The 21070-nt window shown below is 37.1% G+C and overlaps 1 protein-coding gene and 1 non-coding gene across 2 annotated transcripts in view; one reads left to right on the top strand and one right to left on the bottom strand.

Annotated features, from left to right (window-relative positions):
• KCNH7 (potassium voltage-gated channel subfamily H member 7) overlaps window positions 1-21070 on the top strand; it is a 587186-nt gene that overhangs the window by 121523 nt on the left and 444593 nt on the right. The window lies entirely within an intron of this gene.
• TRNAA-UGC (transfer RNA alanine (anticodon UGC)) lies at window positions 20946-21021 on the bottom strand. The gene has a single exon. It is a non-coding gene; the product is annotated as a tRNA-Ala (tRNA).

Genomic DNA, 21070 nt, shown 5'->3' with positions numbered 1-21070 from the left:
TAACTTTGCTTATTTTCTGATAATTGAACAGACCCACCTTCTACAAAACTAAGAACTCATTGCATTCAGGGTTTTTTTGGTTCCAATCAGGATTTTTAGTCAGTGTGAGATTCCCTCTCCTGGGGCAGTGACAATGGAATCAGGGAAAGAAACCAGGTCCTAAGTTCCTATCCCCACCTAGGGTGCTTATCAGGTAACATATTCATTCCAACATTCATCCACTCAAAATGTCCATTTCTTCTGTGGTTGAGTCACTGACCCACACACATCACTCAGTATCCCCCTGCCCTGACCACAAAGCTCTTCTGACCTACCTGCCTTCTCTCACCAACTCCAAGCCATTCTCGAAGAAAGTGCTGGAGGACATAAAATGATTGGTGGGGTCAACTATGAAGTCTTGTTTGTCTAGACATGTTACAGCCATTGCTCACTATTTCATACCACAGGAGACTCATCTCCCCGCGATGGAGTAACAGATTCTGTTAGTTTTAAGATCCTTAAGATAACCTGTTGACTTTTAGATTCACAAACTCCAGGCCAGGCTTGAACACAAAACAATAAGTATAAGAAGCAGCATCCAAAACCCCTTTACAATTATTTACATCAACATCTAAATCATTTGCTTTGGCTTGTGACTTCTTTCTTTTAATACTACTCTCTCTCTCCCTTTTCTTATTTGTTAATTTAAGAAAAATTGGTAAGAAAAATCAATTCCAAGCAATCATAAGTTTTTCTGTGACTGTGGCTTATGATACAAGCTTTGTGTCTCAAGTTCAACTGAGCTCTGGCTTTTGATATTTCAAACCATAATATTGAAGTAAAAAAAAAATTTGTTTTAAATTACCTGTGCCCTGAGTTTTAAATGTTCATTCGGATTCTGAAAAGACTCTATTTCTCTTTAAACAATCTTGGCCTCAGACAAGAAGTATGTCTGTCTAGTTTTCACAGAGAAAAGAGCTTTCATGTTAAAAGGAATTATGGGGAAAGAAAACAACACCGTTTTTTCAAGTTCCCACCACACAAGAGCAGGACAATTGCAGTTATAACAGGAAGTGAAGCCTGGCATTGTGTTGTCTTAATGTTTCCAGATAAAAATATTACAGAAAATCAACATCTACACCATTATCACTACTCATAGGAGAAAATATAAGGTCATAATCAAAAAATAAAGGACAGGTTTTTTTTTTCTTTATGAATGGATGATATGAAACACTATGAAAAAAATAGCTATATTTTCCTATTTATATAACATCATTTGTGGGGTAATAAAACTTTATTGTGGGATGTCACAAATCCATTAAGGAATCATTATATTAAAAAGTCAAGTAAAATTTAAATGCTACCATATTACTGAGTAGAGCTTTTTCAGTAAGACTGCCTAGAACCTATACTTTTAAGAATGGAGTGGACTTAGGAAAAGTGAATGAAAATTTAGGAGTAAAAATATACATATTCAAATAAACATATAAATTTCTGAGCCTTAATTTACATATTTGAAAACTGGAAAGAACAGTAATTATACATTAAATAATTTTAATCATTTAAAGTGAAGTAGTGTATGAAAAACACACAGCACCAGATGGTGAGATTTCAGTTACTATTAATTTACATCCATTTTATTCTAAATTATAAAATTATGGAGGAAAAAATTATGCCATTTTATATAACCAGATATTTCTATTATGGTCTATATTACTCCCCTTACTTAAAAAATTCAGTTATATCACTGGATCAAATGCTTCTGTTTTTTAGGCAGGCACGAGATTGTTGCTGATGTTGGAGCTACAGGGACATATGGATTCTTTTAGGCTAAGCTTTGCTGTGATAGAAAGTAACACCAAAATCTCAGAGGCTTATGATACAATCACTGATTTTTATTCACACTATGTGTGCTTCATGAGCCTGCTTCAGCTATACTCCTTATCATGTTCATTCTGGGCCTAGGAGTAGACACCATCTGGGGAAATTTGATCTCTTGGTAGAGAGGAAAATGCTCCCACATGATGGCTCTTTAAACTACAGTTTGGAAGTAGCAGATGTCCCAATTAATTGGCCAAAGTAAGTTACATTGCCAACAATAGGAAAAGGGAACAAATATTTTGAAAATAATACAATTTTATCAAAGTGAGTAAAAGTAAATGAGTGTGAAGAAGACAAGATATAAACAACAGAGAATGGTGGGCGTTGCTGAGCTAAGTACTCAGCTCCAATTTATTTCCTGCGGTGAAGGATTGTGGACCCAGTGCTGCCAGATCTAATTTTTCAAAAGTAGCTGGGACTGCTGACTTTATCCATGTATAGTTTAATGAGCCAAATCCAGCTCTCGGACAGGTCCTGGTCCCCTACAACTCTAATACCAGATATAATATAAGATTATACCAGGTCTAAAAGGAATAGATACTCACAAGTTGCTAAATATGCCAAGTTTCAAAACAGGGAATCTGGAATTTTATATACAATATTTATATTTTCTGATATCATCAGTAAATTCAGTTATTCAAAAAACACAATGCCAGACTAAGAAAATCTAGTTTGGGTGAAGTCTGTCTCACTGAGCAGTTTCTGAGTAATGATGGTAGTGTGTCTAGAGATCCCGCCAACTTTCCTGAATTGGCAGCTTCTGAGAGGAAGCGATCAAGCAGATTGTCCGATCGCTACCTGGTAAGTGAGTAGGCCTCTTTTTCTCCGCTGTCTGGGAATGCCACCTTCTAGGTCTCTCGTTTTAGAGGGACCAACGTGTCTAGGATATTGACATAAACAGTGAAGGATTTCCTTTATTGCATTTATAGTGATAGAATCTGATATTCTATAATAAAGTGAACAATGATTCATAAAGCTATAATGCAACAAATCTTTAAATTTTTGAAATTAAAAAGATAGCTGGCATTATCATTGATGCAGTTTTATGTTTAATGCACTGCAAACATGCTAGTAGAAAAGTATATTAAAAGAATGTAAAACTCGAACTGTGGAACAGTTAAGGAGGTTTATAACCATATTAAAATCTTATTCAGGCCCTGGCCGGTTGGCTCAGTGGTAGAGCGTCGGCCTGGCATGCAGAAGTCCCGGGTTCGATTCCCAGCCAGGGCACACGGGAGAAGCGCCCATCTGCTTCTCCACTCCTTCCCCTCTCCTTCCTCTCTGTCTCTCTCTTCCCCTCCTGCAGCCGAGGCTCCATTGGAGCAAAGATGGCCTGGGCGCTGGGGATGGCTCCTTGGCCTTCGCCCCAGGTGCTAGAGTGGCTCTGGTCGCAACAGAGTGACGCCCGGAGGGGCAGAGCATCGCCCCCTGGTGGGCAGAGCGTCGCCCCCGGTGGGCGTGCCGGGTGGATCCCGGTCGCGCATGCGGGAGTCTGTCTGACTGTCTCTCCCCGTTTCCAGCTTCAGAAAAATACAAAAAAAAAAAAAAGAAATCTTATTCACAGTGAATTAAAATAAGCTAATAGACCTTCATTTCTTCTTTTATGTTTAAAAAGACTTTGCACTCTTTGGGGCTCATGGGTGTAAGATCTCCCCATCTCCCCATCTTTCTGTGCAATAATACCTTTATCCTTCTCATGGTCTAGAATTAGACCACAAAGACCACATTTGAAACACATGAGCATTTAAGTGAAAGGAAGATACTGCCTTTTATGTATCTTTGTATCTTTATCACCTAGTAGAGTATATGGCACAAAGATAGGTGCTCAGTATCCGATAAATAAGTTAGTAGTCAGGATAGTATAGATTGCCTATCAAAACAGCTGACCCTCCTATAATGATTATTATTTAATGATATAGATACTTGAGATCAAGAATACAAGTTTATTTTACTTTACACTATTTTACTATTACTGCATTTTAGTTGATTGATCTGAATAATTACTAAATTACCTAGACAAAAAGGATTTTAGTCACAATTTAGGGTGTTTGTCTATCTATCTGTCATCTATTCTTCTACCTGTCTACCTTTCTGTAACCCTATTTGTAATAGACATAATAAAAGTACCAAATACCTGTACAGAGTTTTTACCACATCTCATCATCTTTTCTAAGACTCAGTAATCTTCTGATGTGGATATTAATAATTATAATTTTACTATTACAAATGAGGATATTAAGGTTCAAAGAAGCAAGGTCAACTACCGACATGAACAGATCTTATAATTGGAAATACAAGTCATCAGATCTCCGGTTCTATTTTACTTTTAGTATACTTTGCATTCAGTTTAGTTCTGCCTACAGAATCCTTAATATATGATATTAGGCATGTTAATTCTTTAACCAGTAACTGAAATAAATAACCACTATTTATCTGTATGAACATGTAAACTCTAAAGGAATATATATGGAAGAAAGGTGTGAGACTAGCATATCTGTATGTAACAGGCTCTTGTTTAACTTACTTTTGTTTCCTTTTTTCTACCTAAAACTTACTGGTTTCAAAGGTCCTGACTTTCCCAGTTGCAGCATGCATCACAGGCTGTCACATAATCAGTCAAATGCCGCTTTTGCTTGCACTATTAGCTCAGGAGAACAGCATGCTACAGAAACAGGAAAATAAAATCTCCAGCTTCCTCACACACAGTCTCTCTCAGTGACCTTGTAATCTGCCTGCTCCCGGGCATCTTGCCGGCAAAACCACCCTGGTGGCAGTGATGTCGCTGTGTCTGCGGAAGAGAGCAGGGGTGCCCGGTCACCCTCCCCAGCATCTGTCTCATGTCTGTAGTTCCTTAGCTTGAGCTGTCCTCTGCCATTTAGCAGGGAGCTCCGGTGTCTTATTCTACCAACTTTATCTGCCAGCTGTCAGCAGTTCAAGTTTCTTAGCCAAAAGGTTTATTTTTATATTTATATGATATTTTCGTAATTATGAAATAATTCAAATATAGACAAAATAAAACTAATTAACCTGATATCTTTATACTCACCACCTACCGTAACCAAACTTAATTTTTACAATATCAGTTAAAAAAAAAACAAACAACCAAACTCTTCCAAATCTCATTTCCCAGAGTTAAGTAAGCTACCATCCTGAGTTTAATATAGATTATTTTTATAAATATTTATGAACTTTTATTTATAGCAGCTACCCATAAAATGGTAAGGCATTGCTTTGTATGTTTTATAAAATATTTTTTTAAAAATTATTTTCTGCACTGAATGCATTTTATTCAATATTATGATTATTTATCCATATTGATACATGTAGCCCAAGTTCATTATTTTAATTAACATATAAGATTCAATAAAATAAATGCAAGAATCTTAGTCAGTATTCTCTTTATGGGAATTTAGGTATTCTTTCTCTTTCCCTTTTTCACCCCTTTCCTTTCCCTTTTTCTTTTTTGCTTCCTTTTTATTTTTCTTTTAGATCACTGTTCCAAACCAAGTTACAGGAGCAACTTCTTGTGCACATGTGCAAAATTTTTATAATGTATATTATTAGAAGTAATACATTAGAAGTAATGTCAGTGTATTAAAAATATACACACCTTCAACTCTCCTAAATATTGCCAAATTACTCTCTATATGAGTGTAACAGATTTACCTTTCTTCCTACAATGTATGAAATAGCAAATTGTTCAAACCTGGGTCCTCTGTTGTGTGGAGACAAAAGATAGCTTTGTTTTTGTTGTGGTGTTTTTAAAGTAAGCTTATTTCATATACATGTATAGTGATTTCTCATGTATTTGGGTTAATTTCAACTATCTTATTTTGAGATTTATTTTCTTGTTTCTTTTTACTTTTCTAATTTTTTGTGTGCATGGATCTTTTTTTAAAAATTCTCATTTAGGGAATAAAATTTTATAGCAAGGTATCTAGGTGTCTATATTTAAATAGTGCTTAGCTCTTACTGGATTTGTGAATCTGAGAATTCACATTTTACATTATATCTGAAAAACTCTCAACTATGAGCATTTTTTTTTTTTTTTGTCTTTTTCTGAAGCTGGAAACGGGGAGAGACAGTCAGACAGACTCCCACATGAGCCCGACCGGGATCCACCTGGCACACCCACCAGGGGCGACGCTCTGCCCACCAGGGGGCGATGCTCTGCCCCTCCGGGGCGTCGTATGAGCATTTTTAATATTGACTCGTTACCCATATTTAACATTTCTTTCTAAATATGTTATTAGAAATCATTTAGATATATGCTTCTTAATTTCTCTTTAATATTTTTATCTCTTTTCAAACTCTTCTAGTTTCCTAATTTGGTTTTATCTGAGGTTTAAACAATACATTTAGGTTTTTTTATTTTAGGAACTATAATAAATTAAAATTAAACTTTTTATGCTCAAATTGTCTTGCTCTTTTAATATTTTTATTTCGTTATTCTATATCTAATACATTTAAATCTACTTGTTATAGATATGATCTTATTGATAAAAAACAAACCATATGATCATATCAATACCTGCAGAAAAATATTTAACAAATTAATTCAACACCAACACAAGGTAAAAACAAAACAAAACAAAAAAATTAGAAAACTACCAATAGAATAGTTTTTTTCTCAAATTTCAAGGGGTCTGAAAAAAGAGAGAGAAAAAGAAATCTATGCATAGCATCATGCTTAATAATGAAAACTGAATGAATGTTTTCCCCAAAATTGAAAAGACAAAGTCATTCCTCACCATATTGTAATTCACTTTCCATGGTCTCACTGTTTCACAGATTTTTAAATTGTATATATCTAATTTTGTATCTTGGAATTTTCACTATTTTGTGGGATTTTGCATTATATAGATATTTTATATATTTATTATTTTAATTATTTTTGCAGTAAAATAAGCATTTTCTAGCCTAAAAAGTTGAAAACTACATAAAATGCTAATTAAAAGAATATTACATTGAAATAAAATACATAGTGTACAGCAGATGAGTAGACAAAGTTCCACACATATAGAAAACGCAGCTGCGGCTGCCTCTGCTTGAGCTAGTTTGTCCATGTGAGATCATACCCGGCACACTATTGGCTGATGGATGGGAGGCGACCGACCAGAGTACTGTGTTCTATATATATAAATAACAAAATACATATCAGGTCTCTATTTCATAGATTTTTGTCCATCACAGGGTGTTCTGGAACCAAACCCCCTGCAATAAAGGGCCAAGTATAAGGCAAGGATACTTACTATTATTTACTTACATTTAACATTGTATCAAGTTTTTATCTACTTTCAAAGAAATAGCAAATAAATAGAAAGTATGCAGATTGGAAAAAATGAGTTAAGACTGTCTACAAATACAATGACAAAAATGTTACTAGAACTAATAAGTAAGATTAGCAAGTTGTTTGAATATAAAATAACGGAAATGGACAACAGTGTGGTTATTGTCATGGTTGAAGGGGGAGGTGACGAAGAGAATGGGAGGAAAATGATGATGGACAAAAACTTGACTTGAGGGGTGAACACACATTATGGTGTACAGAGATGTATTGTAGAATTGGGTACCTGAATCCTGTATAATTATGTTTATCCCTATCACCTGATAAATTCATTAAGAAAAAAAAAACAGTGGAAAACTACAGATCAAATGGCCTGGGTTTTTTGTTTTTAATTATAAGAGGATAAAAACAGAGACTAAGTATAAAAATACAGACTTTATAGTTTAAAACCTCTGGATAAAAAGATAAGATGTATACCTACTAAATGCAGTGAGTAGACGTTATTGTATCTCAATTCAAACAAATTTTTAAAACTTAGGAAATACATACATTTATATATGTTGATTAGAAATTTAATAATATTAAGAAATATATTGCCTGACCAGGCAATGGTGCAGTGGATACAGCATCGAACTGGGACACAGAGGACTCAGGTTCAAAACCCCGAGGTCACCGGCTTGAGTGCAGGCTCATCTGGTTTGAGCAAGGCTCACCAGCTTGAGCCCAAGGTCACTGGCTTCAGCAAGGGGTCACTCGATCTGTTGTAGCCCCAGTCGAGGCACATATGAGAAAGCAATCAGTGAACAACTAAAGTGCTGCAGTGAGGGATTGATGCTTCTCATCTCTCTCCCTTCCTGTCTGTCTATTCCTATCTGTCCCTCTCTCTGTCTCTTTCTGTCTCTGTCACAAAAAAAGAAATATTGATAGATTTTTAAAACATTACATTATGTGTTTTTTAAAGAAAATATTCTTTTAGAAATAAGCTTATAATATGTACTGATGAAATGTTATGATACTGAAATGAAATTTACTACAAAGTAATCTATGCTTGGCAGATATAGATACGAGTATATATGAAACAATATTACCAATGAGTTGATAATTATTTAAGTTTAATATTGAATATATATCAGCTGTTTTTATTCTATCAACTCTCATTGTGAATGTATTAGAAATTACCCCTAAAAAAAAAAAATTAAATGTCCATTTAGAAAAATATAACCTGCATACTATATACGCAGCTTAAAAGAAATCAGGCAAGACCTAAAATTGCTCTCAGAGAAGAGAAGAGAGAAGAAAAAAGAAAAAAAGAAGAAGAAAAAAGCAAAGAAAAGAAAAGGGAAAGTCTAGCCCTTTAGCTTTGGGGAATCTTGTGCCTGAATACCCTGTGTGCTTTTATTATTCTAGTGTAGTGACATGAGCTGAGGTTGGACATGGTAATTAATCCTCAGATGATACTTGAGTGCCTTTTAAAAAAATTTTAGACTACATAAAAGTTGTATAAAGGTATTCTGAATGTTTCTTCTAGACTGTGTGTGATAATTAAAATTTTTGTTTTTTCAAAAAGCAATGTTTCCATTAAGAATATTCATTATAAAAATGTAAGCAAAGATGGTAGTAAATGATTCATCTCTAAATTGACATATATTTAGAAAATGTTAAGGAAGACTTCTATATCTGATTTTACTTATACTATGTATTAAACTATTAGTATAGGAAGCAGTAATCAGTATGACTGTAAGTATAGTGGTGAATATTACTACTAATAAATTTAAATGTGTATTATTAAAGATACAGCTCAATCTTACATTATCAAAAACATTTAAAAGAATCTTCCTGTAATCATTTTGAATACTTAACAATAGAATTGAGAAAATGACAGTCATGGCCAAATTTAGATTTATAAACTTTATTTATTAAATTACAGAAATATTCATCAGCGAGCTGTTAGCTAATGTGACCTTAGCATTTCAGAAGGCATTCCAAAAATAAAGCACACTTTGAATGAGTCATGGGGGAAAAAAACCCTGTATTTTACAGGGATGTTGCATGAGATTTAAGAGAGTAACTCTTTCTTTTGATGCAGCTATTATACCTATTTTATTATATTCATTTTATTGTTATTTTGTACGCACACATGTACAGCAGATTTAGTACTACAGTATGTTAACAGGTCTAGAAAATCAACTGTTTTCCTCAGCTAGAAAGACATTAGACAGGTAACATCTCTGTTTCATTGTTACCTATTATTCTAAAGTTGTGGATTTGCTTTATCTCATTTTTCAAGACCTTAATTTAAACAAGAGTTATTAAAAAACATTTTATTCCAACTTCTTCAACCAAATTTTTATCAAATACAATGTCTTACCAGTAAAACTTGATAAGAATCTGTTTTTGCAATTGTGTACATTGGTCCTTATTTAGGATTATAGTCTTCATGATTTTAGCTTTAGAACTAAGGTATAAATGTGCTTTTTTGGTCTATACGTTTTTTAAAAAAAGCTTTTTTCCACCTCTGGGTCACAAGGAAGTCGCCTATATTATTTTTTTTATAACTACAATTTTACCTCTTATGCTTGGGGTTTTTTGTAATTTATATAAAGTTTCTTCTTACATATGTATTAAGCAAGAATTTTGTTTTCTCCATACATTGAGAAAGACTACCTATAAAACAATTTTTCCTAATTGATTTGTGAATATTTCATTGTAAATTAAGTTCTCATTCATAACTGAGTCTATCGCTATAATCTCTGTTTTTCATTGATCTATTTCTTTATATGTCATTATCATAATGTTTTTATAAATATGGTTTTGGAGTATTCTTTACAATCTAGTAGAGCATTTTAATTCTTGGAAATAGATTATTAATTTAAAATCTCCTTTGGGAATTTGGTATTATTATATCTGGTTATTGGCATTGCCTACCCTGTCCTTTATTTCTTAGCTTTTCCTTTAAATCTTCTGTTTCCTTATTATCTTCTGTTTTCCATTATAGTAGTATTTCAATTTGATCTTCCAGCTTACTAGTTTATTTTTTATCTGTCCTGTCTTTTATGGTCTACTTTTATATGCATTTCAACTATTATACTATATTTTTTATTCTTGAAACTATTCTTGGATTTTTATAGTGACTTCTTGTTTCTGTCTCATCATTGCATTTTCCTTAAGCTATTTCAGTATATTTACTATGCTTATTTTAAAGTCTTAGTTTCTCTTAGCTTCATTTAGTAATAAAAGGTAATCATTTATAAGTTTATTTTGATCTGCATTCTCATATTCTCTTGATAGTATCAGCTATTTATACCAGTAATATATATTGGTGAAAGGTTGAATGTTGGGCTCCAAAGTCATCCAAATAAAAAAAATTTTATGGATATATAATATACATAAAAATGCACATATACTGATCACAAAAATTAGGGGATATTTTATCACTTTATACTTATTTTGAAATATCCCCTAATATTTTGAGCAGTATATATATAATAGCAAAAATAAAAGAAACTGTTAAATGTTATTTATTTTTCTGTAAAGGTTTTAATGCAATCAACTTCAATTTTTATTAGATTTTAATTACATATAATTAGTAGGATATAAAATTATTCATCCATCAATTTTCTATCATTGAAACATTTACCATTGCTATAATTCCACTTTTAAATAGAGAATATCAAATACTTATCTTTTTCTTTTTTTTTTTTGTATTTTTCTGAAGCTAGAAATGGGGAGAGACAGACAGACTCCCGCATGCGCCCGACCAGGATCCACCCGGCACGCCCACCAGGGGGCGACGCTCTGCCCACCAGGGGGCGATGCTCTGCCCCTCCCGGGCATCGCTCTGTTGCGACCAGAGCCACTCTAGTGCCTGGGGCGGAGGCCAAGGAGCCATCCCCAGCGCCCGGGCCATCTTTGCTCCAATGGAGCCTTGGCTGCGTGAGGGGAAGAGAGAGACAAAGAGGAAGGAGAGGGGGAGGGGTGGAGAAGCAAATGGGCGCTTCTCCTGTGTGCCCTGGCTGGAAATCGAACCCGGGACTTCTGCACGCCAGGTCGATGCTCTACCACTGAGCCAACCGGCCAGGGCCAAATACTTATCTTTTGAACATTCTTTATTATTCTCTTAATAAAAGCATGGAAATTGTTTAAACTTACATAAATGATAATGGTTCTTATGGTATCTTTGGATTTCATGTGAAGTATTTTACTTCTCAGAACTTTTGAAGTACAAGATAATTAAAGTATATTAATTACATGCTATGAAATTTAGCCAGTAAGAAAGAACTGTTAAGTCAACCAAAAAGCTAACCCAAGCGTAACTGGACATGATTCCATTCTATTTTTCTCACCTTCCTTATTGGGTTGTGAAATCAAGTAGTATAGAACAGATGAGGAAAGCAAGTATGAGAGAGAGGAAAAACTGCAATGTGACTGGGAAATAATCTTAGTGTCTTCAACTTATTTAGATATTAGGATATTGGGTGATCAAGTTTGTAAAGTTTGTTTAGGTTTGCTTGCTTGTATTTTGCATTGACATGGGCGGTGCCATGTGTATGTGATCTGTGGAAGGCTTCAGGTGCTCGCCCTCAGGATGGCAGATTGCAAATTGTGGATTGTCTGCCTCCATGGGGAGGGGCGATTGTTGGCTGTTGTTTGCCTGAGGAGGGGTATTTGGACCTGGCTTCTTTAGCTGGAGAGTGTTGAGGCTGGTGAGGGCCTGTGAGTCCAAAGAGACTGAAGTATGAGTCTTGAGAGTCCAGAGAGGGGAGTCGGGTCTTGGGTAGCGGTCTTTCCTGACTGTTTGCTTGTCTGCCTTTATGAGACTTGAATAAAAGGAATGGCCCACCATTTTCTGACCACACAGTTCTTTTACTGTCGGCACAAATCTAATGGGAACTGTGATAGGGGCCTAGTGTTGTGTATGGGACCCCAGCATTGAGTATAGAGAGTTGGACATAAAGAGGAACTTTATTTATTCATTTTTTTAGAGGGGGGAGAGAGAGAGAGAGAAGGGGGGGAGGAGCAGGAAGCTTCAACTCCCATATGTGCCTTGACCAGGCAAGCCCAGGGTTTTGAACCAGCAACCTCAGCATTCCAGGTCGATGCTTTATCCACTGCACCACCACAGGTCAGGCATAGAGGAACTTTAAACTTGCTTTTAGTAGCTGCTTAAAGTAGAAAATCCCCTATAGTCTGTACAGGAAGTTAAACATTGAACAGAGCTTGCTGTGGCAGTAGCTTAGAGTAGAAAATTTTTACAAGCCCAACTAGTTAGATACCTTGACTTAAATCTTGCCTACAGAAGCAGGATGTAGTTTTATGCTTTTAGCCTTGCAGCACTTACAGGAAGAACTGTAATCAGCTTTAGAACACAGAATGCTTTCTACCTAAATGTGGAGAATGTTGGTGCATACATATTGTAATAGCTATGACTTTGTGATTTATCCCCTTAAATACTGCTCCCTCCCTAGGCTCGGGGCTGTTAGCTGTTTCTCAGCTAGAGTCGCAGGCCGGCTAATAAAGGCTCGTTAAATATATAATCAATTTGGGCTCCAATCAATAATTACTTATCCAAAACAGGGACCTGCATGGCCATGGTGGTGGCCACTGGCTAACATAGGGGCGGGGGCATTTCTGATGTCTGTCCCCCAGGTAGTGATGTGCTGGCACCAGTTTGACCAACTCACAAGAGCTAATTTTTAAATGTTTAGGAGTTTTGTAAGCCACTTGTCAAAAACCATTAAAATGATTTTTTTTAAATGCCAGACATTATTAAAAATAAATTTTCTAATTATTTTACTCTATTTTACTATTATCTATGCCCTTGAGGTTATTTATATCTATTGTCTGAATAATGGAAATACTATATAATGGGGTGCTGCTTTGCATTTTTTCCTAATTTCACATTTCCTGACATCACACTGATAGTTTGAAATAGGTCACAGTGTCAGATTTATACCTCATAAATCAGCAAATACTACAAATCTTGGTTTGATTTGTTGTTTTGTTGATTGGTTAAATTTGACAAATGTAAAGCCAGTAGCCACGGCTACTATCACAGCCACCTGGCCCATGCAGGTTCGCATTGGATTCAGACAGTCGGCAAAGAAACAAGAGCCAAAAGCTGGTGGGCCATCATCTTTAATCCTAGCTTGTACCCGGAGGGCAAGTAAAAACACACAATGGGCTCCAAAACCCACTCACATTCAGTGCTCACAAAGCTAGGGACTTATCCTAGTTTCCTAAAATCAAAGGTTTCTAGCTCACCAGACTTATTCGCCTCTGTTCCCCATCTCCTTCCTTCTTCCTGCACAAACTGTGCACAAACTGGCTTTTCACTCAACACTCCGCCATCTTGGCTGCTTCTCCTGGCCTCCTCCACGTGGCCTTTCTCTGCTCTCTACTGTCTCCTCTAATGCTCATTTCAGGAACTAAGAGAGCAAGCTCCAGTTCTGCCCCCACTTTATAGTGTAGAAATCAAAACCTTTAATCCAATATACAAAATAGGGAAGTCTCTAATACAAAGTCACTTATCTGAGGCATGATGGAATTGTACCACCCCACATCAAAAAGGGTGGGAAAGGCTTAGTCCTAAAACTAAGCCCCAAGGTACAAGGATCCTGCCTGCCCACAGCCCGCCCCCAACACACATTAATATCACCTGGGCAATGGCCTCCACGTGGACAGCGCCATCTTGAACAAAGTGAGCATAATATATTTTATCTGCCCAACAACAATGTAAGAGGAAAAATGCTAATGATGTAGAGTTTGGGTAAAATGTGTGGTGTGTGTAGCCATTATGTTGTGATTAGTATACAGAAAAAGATTGAGGAAAAGCTCTTCCAGCATTCAGAAGCTAGTATTCATTTTTGACAAATTCATATCAAAGATAAACAAGTGAAGTTTCTACAAATTTTGTAGTTGCTTCACTTTTGTCTTTCTCATCAACTTAAATGAAAATGTCAACTAACATTCAAATGCAAACTACTACACATTCATCATCTGCAACCATATTTTGGCTCTGGATACTAGAATTTAGCAAAATGCATTCTGTAAGAATCTACTCGCTAGATGGAATTTACAATAGAGTATTATCTATTTTATTATTATTATTATTATTATTATTATTATTATTTTTTTTTTTTTTTTTTTTTTTTTACAGAGGCAGAGATAGACAGGGACAGACAGACAGGAACGGAGAGCGATGAGAAGCATCAATCATCAGTTTCTCGTTGAGCGTTGCGACTTCTTAGTTGTTCATTGATTGCTTTCTCGCATGTGCCTTGACCGTGGGCCTTCAGCAGACCGAGTAACTCCCTGCTGAAGCCAGCAACCTTGGGTCCAAGCTGGTGAGCTCTTTGCTCAAGCCAGATGAGCCCGCACTCAAGCTGGTGAGCTCGGGGTCTCGAACCTGGGTCCTTCCGCATCCCAGTCCGACGCTCTATCCACTGCGCCACCACCTGGTCGGGCTATTTTATTATTTTTAAATTGTGTACTATACAATTTTTCTATCAGGAAAAATATAGGCAACTTTGTATATATACATATAGACCTTTTTTTTATTTTTTGAGAGCTGGTGTTAAAAGCTTATAAGCTCATCACTGCTCACATTTATTAAGTCTCAGATAATTCAATTTCTCCACACCATGGTTCCATTTCTTTTATTTATTTATTTATTTATTTATTTATTTATTTATTTAAATAAAACATCACAAGCTCTTTAAGTACTGGGGAGTACAGAAGAAAGGCTTGTAGAGAATTTGTTACTTCAGTCTTTAATCTCTTGTACTTGATTGAAAAAGAAAGCTGCTCACCAGTTTTTTCCCCTGGGGCTATATAAAGACTAGCAGTTCAGTAAACAGTTGCTGTAGAGATGCAAAACCATCTTCACAAATATGCCTGGGAAAGTACCTCATTCCTAGGCTTTCTGATACAACATGCCTTAAGGCCATACATTTATGACCCTTATCTCCATAGCTGCACCCTACGGGAAAGTTGGAGTGACAGGATTTGTGACTTAATTTTTATCTTGGCCATAGCTAACAGCTTCTTTTATTTGAAACATATCCACAAATGAATACTGTACTAAAAATAAACTTGCAGGGAACCATTTAAACAAAGATTGTTAACACGAGAGAAGGGTGTGGTTAAGTCTGGAATGGCAAATTCAGGTAGACTTTTTCTATTAGGAGTTTTTTGTTTGTTTTCTTCTTGAACTTAAGGATGTTGATGGAAAATAGCAAGCAATTTGGAATAGTGAGTAGGTTGAAGTCACAATTTTCTATTTAGTATCTAGCCCATATATTCCTATTTAAAAACAAGTTGTGGCCCTGTTGGGTTGCTCCGTATCGGCCAGCATGCTCATGTCCTGGGTTCAATCCCTGGTCAAGGCACATAAGAGAAGCTACCATTCCCTTCTCTTCCCCTCCCTCTGCTCTCTCTCTTCCCCTTTCACAGCCAGTGGCTGGATTGGTTCGAGCTTCTGGCTCTGGGAACTGAGGATGCCAGGTGGATCCTGGTCTGGATGCATGCAGAGCATCTGTCTATCTCCCCTCCTCTCGCTTAAAAAAAGAAACATGGTTGCGAAAATTAGGGTTTTTACTCCATCTGTTTGAAACTGGTATTTGCACAGTCAGCATGTTCTTTTTCAATATCATAAAATGCTAAAACATGATGAAAACTTGATTGCTAAAAAATTAGAGATAGTTTGTGGATGTGAAAAAAGAATGCAAGTCAGTTCACTTCAGAACAATTCCTTTTATAAGTACCTTTTCGTTATCAAACAGTTTGACCATTTCAACCTTTTAGAATGCAGGTTTGGATTTCTAATATCTCATTCATTAACAAACAAAATTCTGCAGATTACATGTTTAGCATGTATGCACTCAAAATAAACTGTTACTTTACCATGTCTCATGCAGACTTACATTTTCTTAAAAAGGATAAAGTCAAGATAAATATTACAAGGTATTTTTTAATTTTTTTTTGAACTGCAAGCTGAATAAAGGAATTGTTAGAACTGGAAGGAATTGGAGAGATTAGTGCTGCATTCACATCAGCACAGTAGAAACTGAGGCCCAGAAGAGTCGGGCATCATGTCTGAGTATATTACAAATTTCAGACAAGAGAAAGATATTCCTATTGAATTGGCAGACAGGTGGGACATTATGGACCATTCTCTTTTATATTTTCTTTATATTTTGAATATTTATATTTATTTTAAATGTTTGGAGAAGGATTTGTTCTGATTGACAGCTACCAGCAATTAGATTTACCTATATTATAAATAATAAATTTGAAAAGAATTAGAATTTAATATAATGTGTTTAACATAAAACCATATTAAACTTAATCTTTTTTTAATGAGTTAGAGAATACTTAAGTAACTTGCAGTCTAAGACAGTAGTTTTTAACTGCCAGTCCACTCAGGTATCATTAGGAATGTAATATTTAAAAATTTAAATTTGTCATGTGTAAACTTTGTAGAAAATTAGACTAAACCTTACTAAGTATGTGACATTTCCTAGAAATCGTATATAAGGTAAAAGCACAATTGTAAATTTTAAACAGTATGAAAAAAATAATAAACTAAATCTGAAGTTCAAACTTAGTCGATCCTGGCTCCCAGTCTATTCTTTAGAAGTGACTGCATTTCTCAGGTGTCCTTCTAGATAATTATTTTAAAAATTAAGACTTTATGCTTTTTTTTTTTTTTTTTTGTATTTTTCTGAAATTGGAAACAGGGAGGCAGTCAGACAGACTCCCGCATGCGCCCAACTGAAATCCACCTAGCATGCCCACCAGAGGGCGATGCTCTGCCCATCTGGGGCTAGCTCTGTTGCAACCAGAGCCATTCTAGTGCCTGAGGCAGAGGCCATAGAGCCATCCTCAGTGCCCGGGCCAACTTTGCCCCAATGGAGCCTTGGCTGCGGGAGGGGAAGAGAGAGACAGAGAGAAAGAAGAGCGAGAGGGGTGGAGAAGCAAATAGGCACTTCTGTGTGCCCTGGCCGGGAATCGAACCTGGGACTCCTGCATGCCAGGCCGACGCTCTACCACTGAGTCAACCGGCCAGGCCTAAGACTTTATGCTTTTAAAACAGTTTTAGGTTCATAGCAAAACTGAAAGGACAGTACAGAGATTTCTCTCATAACCATATCTGCACAGCCTCTCCATTATCAACATGCCCCGCCAGAGCGGTACATTTGTTAGAATTTTAGAACCTATATCAATGCATCATAATCACCTGAAATCCAGTTTACTTTAAAGTTCACACTTGCTGTTGTACATTCTGTGAGTTTAGGCTGTAGGGGTTAAAAAATATTTTTCTCATACCTTCTAATTTCTTCTAGCTGGGTTAGTCATCACATGAACAGGAAATATGTCCAAAGTTTATTATGTGAATGCATATTTGAGGTGTCATAAGAATGAGACCTGTAATACATTGGATAGGTAAAGCTTAATAAGCCTTATATGCTATTATGGACAAAAAAGTAAAGGGGACAGTGTTGGGCAGATAAAATGTGTTATGCTCACTTTGTTAAAGATGGTGCTGCTCACATGGAGGCCGTTGCCCAGGTGATATTAATGTGTGTCTCTGTGGGCTGTGGGCAGGCAGAATCCTTGTAGCCTGGGGCTTGGTTTTGGGATTAAGCCTTTCCCACCCTTTTTGATGTGGGGTGGTGCAATCCAATCATGCCTCAGAGAAGTAACTTTGTATTAGAGACTTCCCTGTTTTGTATATTGGATTAAAGGTTTTGATTTCTACACTATAAAATGGGGGCAGAATGGGAGCTTGCTTGATCTTGGTTTCTGAGATTAGCATTAGAAAGCAGAGAAAGGCCACGTGGAGGAGGCCAGGAGAAGCAGCCAAGATGGCGGAGTGTTGAGTGAGAAGCCAGTTTGTGCAGAGTTTGTGCAGGGAGAAGGAAGGAGATGGGGAACAGAGGTGAATAAGTCTGGTGAGCTAGAAACCTTTGATTCTAGGAAACTCAGATAAGTCAGTAGCTTTGTGAGCACTGAATGTGAGTGGGTTTTGGAGCCCAGTGTATATTTTACTTTGAGTGGGTTTTGGAGCCCAGTGTGTATTTTACTTGCCTGCCAGGTGCAAGCTAGGATTAAAGATGATGGCCCACCAGTTTTTGGCTCCTTTGTTTCTTTACCGACTGTCCAAATCCAATGCGAACCTGCATGGGCCGGGCTGCTGGGATGGCGGCCCTGACCTTGGCGACTGGCCATACAGACAGGCTTTCAAAAGGGTTTCAAAAGTGGGAAAGAAGGTATTCACAGTTAACTGAAAAGAGTGGTACACACATGGCAAATGAATTCCTGCTAGGTAATCTTGAAACCACGGGACACATGGGAGTCCTGCTAACAGGACTTACTAGGAATATTTCTGTCTAATACTGACGTGACGATGCTCAGACTTCCCTCCTGGAGTAGTGTTGGGCAGATAAAATGTATTATGCTCCTTTGTTAAAGAGGCCGTTGCCCAGGTGATATTAATGTGTGTTGGGGTGGGCTAAAGGCAGGCAGAATCCTTGTAGCCTGGGGCTTGGTTTTGGGATTAAGCCTTTCCTACCCTTTTTGGTGTAAGGTGGTACAATCCTATCATGCCTCAGAGAAGTGACTTTGTATTAAGAGACTTCCCTATTATGTATATTGGATTAAGGGTTTGGATTTCTATACTATAAAATGGGAACAGAGCGGGAGTTTGGCTCTTGGTTCCTGAGATTATCATTAGAAGAGAGAACAGAGGAGAGCAGAGAAAGGCCACGTGGAGTAGGCCAGGAGAAGCAGCCAAGATGGCGGAGTACTGAGTGAGATGCCAGTCTGTGTAGAGTTTGTATCTGGGATAAGGAAGGAGATGGGGAACTGAGGAGAATAAGGTTGGTGAGCTAGAAACCTTTGATTCTAGGAAACTTGGATAAGTCAGTGGCTTTGTGAGCACTGAGTGTGATTGGGTTTTGGAGCCCAGTGTGTATTTTTACTTGCCCGCCGGGTGCAAGGTAGGATTAAAGGTTATGGCCCACCAGTTTTTGGCTCCATGGTTTCTTTACCGACTGTCCGAATCCAATGAGAACCTGCATGGGCCGGGCTGCTTTGATAGTGGCCGTGGCTTCTGGCTTTACAAGTAGGCTTTTCTATCTGAATCTCTTAGTTAGGAAAGGGGAAGGGTTAAAGTTTCTCTCTGAGTCTTTTCTTTTTGTTAATAATCAGCTTAAAAATCAAGATCCCAATAGTTGCATTTTTTGGAGTGCTAAAACTTTGGGCCCCTTCAGCACCAATGTACTGTGTAATGCCACAAATCAACATTATGGTGTTATAAAGGGTAGTCCAATGCCCTAACTGTCCTCTGCGCTACACTGGTTTGTCTGCCCACCTTTGACCCCTAGCAACTACTGATCTTTTTACTCTCCTCATAATTTTGCCTTTATCAGAACAAGTTTCTTTTCTGCATTTAAATTTTTGTAACTTTCAGATTTTTAAAATTGCATTGCTGAACAGCATATAAGAAACATATCCACTGGGCAAAATGAAGTTTATCCACTGAACTAGTTAATATGATTTTATAGAAAGCAACAAAACAGCTATTCATACGTACAATCAGAGACATTTGAAAAAAAAGGTGACATAGAGATTAGAGAGAAAATAATTTATTCTAAACTCTGTATATGTTAATTATAAAAGTGAGTTTTTTACTTTTTTAACATTAATTAACTGTATTATAATTTTAACATCAACATGAGTGTTATAACATCCAAAGTAGTGATTTGGGGAGTCAATTCCATGGTTATTATTATACTATGATATTCAAAACAAGTCTCATAATCCAATTTTGAAATTCCTTCCAGAGCCATTTTATGAGCAATCATTGTAAAGGAGAGTCTCATTATGTTCTAGTCACATCATTTTTTTATGAAAAATTCATAAGGTCTGCTGTGTTCATACCATTTTTCCCACAGTGGGCTTTAAATGACTTCTGGCTATTTCCAAGACCAAGTTCATTCTCAATAGATTAAAAAAATCCATTATTGAGTATTATTGAAGTTAAAATTTTCACAAGCTCTGAAGGTGTTTGTTGCAAGGCACGTGTTTGAATAATGGTCAAGTCAGTGCACTGAAATCACTAGTTAGAATTGTACACCCTGATGTGTTTCATTGAACAAGTCACAGTGCTTCTGAGGTATACAGTAGAGAAAGTTAAATGTGGCATGGGGTCTTAAAATCAAACATTGGTGTCCAGAATATCTAGTGCTTCTTTTAGATGTCAGCTAAAGAATTATATTCTTTTTTAAATTTATTTTTCCATTGACTTGATAGAGAGAGAGAGAGAGAGAAAGAAAGGAAGAGAGAGAGTGGGAGGGGAGAAAATGAGAGCGAGAGAAAGAGAGAGAAGCATCAACTTGTTCCACCTAGTTATTCCATTTAGTTGTGCACTCATTGATCCACCTAGTTATTCCATTTAGTTGTGCACTCATTGATTGCTTTTTTTTTTTTTTTTTTTTTTTTTTATTTTTCTGAAGCTGGAAACGGGGAGAGACAGACAGACTCCCGCATGTGCCCGACCGGGATCCACCCGGCACGCCCTCCAGGGGCGACGCTCTGCCCACCAGGGGGCGATGCTTGCCCCTCCGGGGTGTCGCTCTGCCGCGACCAGAGCTACTCTAGCGCCTGGGGCAGAGGCCAAGGAGCCATCCCCAGCGCCTGGGCCATCTTTGCTCCAGTGGAGCCTTGGCTGCGGGAGGGGAAGAGAGAGACAGAGAGGAAGGGGGGGGTAGAGAAGCAAATGGGCGCTTCTCCTATGTGCCCTGGCCGGGAATCGAACCCGGATCCCCCGCACGCAGGGCGGATGCTCTACCGCTGAGCCAACCGGCCAGGGCCCATTGATTGCTTCTTATGTGTGCCCTAATTGGGAATTGAACCCACAAC

Source organism: Saccopteryx leptura, chromosome 7, assembly GCF_036850995.1.
Source record: "Saccopteryx leptura isolate mSacLep1 chromosome 7, mSacLep1_pri_phased_curated, whole genome shotgun sequence".
Classification (NCBI taxonomy): Eukaryota; Metazoa; Chordata; class Mammalia; order Chiroptera; family Emballonuridae; genus Saccopteryx; species Saccopteryx leptura.
The sequence above is the reverse complement of the archived record's forward strand: the minus strand, read 5'-3'. Positions and strand labels throughout refer to the sequence as shown.